This window comes from Arachis hypogaea, chromosome 7, assembly GCF_003086295.3.
Source record: "Arachis hypogaea cultivar Tifrunner chromosome 7, arahy.Tifrunner.gnm2.J5K5, whole genome shotgun sequence".
NCBI classification, from domain to species: Eukaryota; Viridiplantae; Streptophyta; class Magnoliopsida; order Fabales; family Fabaceae; genus Arachis; species Arachis hypogaea.
In genome coordinates, this window is record NC_092042.1 from 37,531,835 (window position 1) to 37,533,933 (window position 2,099).

Genomic DNA, 2,099 nt, shown 5'->3' on the forward strand with positions numbered 1-2,099 from the left:
CATTCATGTGTCTTAAGTGATTTTCAAGTTATTCCTGATGATTTACTTGCTCTGATCTTTGAAATTCTCTTGACTTGAGTGTTTTATGTGCCTCATATGCATTCTCATTTTGTTAGTGTCAGTAGTATACAAACTGCTAAGTTTGGTGTCTTGCATGCATTGTTATTTGATTTTAGTTGCATTTGATTATTCCTTATTATTAAAAATCCAAAAATATTTTTAATTTGTGTCTTTTCAAGTCAATAATACAGAGAATTGAAGATTCAGAACATACAACAGAGGAATCACACAGAAAAAGCTGGGCGTTCAAAATGCCCAGTGAAGAAGACAAACTGGCGTTTAAACGCCAGCCAGGGTACCTGGCTGGGCGTTTAACGCCCAAAAGAGTTTTGGGTGTTAAACGCCAGAATGTGCACCATTCTGGGCGTTTAACGCCAGGATGGCACAAGAGGGAAGATTTTGTTTTCAAATCAAATTTTTTTTTAGTTTTCAAAATCTTTTCAAAATCAAATCTTTTTCAAATCATATCTTTTCAATCACATGTTTTCAAAATTGATTTTCAAAGATACTTGCCATCAATTAATGATTTGATTCAACATTTCAAGTATGTTGCCTTTTTTGTTGAGAAAGGTTTAATGTTTGAATCATATCTTTTCTTGATAGCCAAGTCATTAATTTCAAAATCAAATCTTTTTAAAATGTTTTTCAAATCATATCTTCTCAATCACATCTTTTTAAAACCAATCATATCTTCCTAATCACATCTCTTTCAAAATAGTTTTCAATCAAATCTTTTTGATTTCTAATTTCAAAATCTTTTTCAAAAATCACTTGATTTCTTTCCCACTTTTATTTTCGAAAATCAATTAGTGTTTTTCAAAATGTTTTCAAAATCTTCTACTCAATTTTCGAAAATTACTTCCCTTCTTCTCACATCCTTCTATTTATGGACTAACACTATTCCTTAATGCAAAATTCGAACTGCATCTTCTTTGATAAGTTCGAATTTTCTACTCCTGCCTTCTAATTTTCTTTTCCTTTGACACCTCAAGGAATCTCTATACTGTGACATAGAGGATTCCACATTTTCTTGTTCTCTTCTCTTTCTTATGAGCAGGAGCAAAGACAAAAGCATTCTTGTTGAGGCTGATCCTGAACCTGAAAGGACCTTGAAGCGAAAGCAAAGAGAAGCCAAAGCACAACTCTCTGTGGAGGACCTAACAGAAATCTTCAAAGAAGAAGAACCCATGGCAGCCGAAAACAACAACAATGCCAACAATGCAAGGAAGGTGCTGGGTGACTTTACTGCACCTACTCCCGACTTCTATGGGAGAAGCATCTCTATCCCTGCCATTGGAGCAAACAACTTTGAGCTTAATCCTCAATTAGTTTCTCTAATGCAACAGAATTGCAAGTTCCACGGACTTCCATTGGAAGATCCTCATCAGTTCTTAGCTGAATTCTTGCAAATCTGTGACACTGTCAAGACTAATGGGGTTAACCCTGAGGTCTACAGACTTATGATATTCCCTTTTGCTGTAAGAGACAGAGCTAGAATATGGTTGGACTCACAACCTAAAGAAAGCCTGAACTCTTGGGAAAAGCTAGTCAATGCCTTCTTGGCAAAGTTTTTTCCACCTCAAAATTTGAGTAAGCTTAGAGTGGAAGTCCAAACCTTCAGACAGAAGGAAGGAGAATCCCTCTATGAAGCTTGGGAAAGATATAAACAATTAATCAGAAAGTGTCCTTCTGATATGCTTTCTGAATGGAGCATCATAGGTATTTTCTATGATGGTCTCTCTGAACTGTCCAAGATGTCTTTGGATAGCTCTGCTGGAGGATCTCTTCATCTGAAGAAGACGCCTACAGAGGCTCAAGAGCTGATTGAAATGGTTGCAAATAACCAATTCATGTACACTTCTGAAAGGAATCCTGTGAACAATGGGACAAATCAGAAGAAAGGAGTTATTGAGATTGACACTCTGAATGCCATATTGGCTCAGAACAAAATATTGACTCAGCAAGTCAATATGATTTCTCAAAGTCTCTCTGGAATGTAAAATGCACCAGGTAGTACTAAGGAGGCTTCATTTGAAGAA

At 36.1% G+C, this 2,099-nt stretch overlaps 1 non-coding gene across 1 annotated transcript; it reads right to left on the minus strand.

The window, feature by feature from the left end:
• Positions 1-1,652: 1,652 nt before the first annotated feature.
• Positions 1,653-1,760, minus strand: LOC112704611 (small nucleolar RNA R71). Its single transcript, XR_003155228.1, has one exon. It is a non-coding gene; the product is annotated as a small nucleolar RNA R71 (small nucleolar RNA).
• Positions 1,761-2,099: the final 339 nt, after the last annotated feature.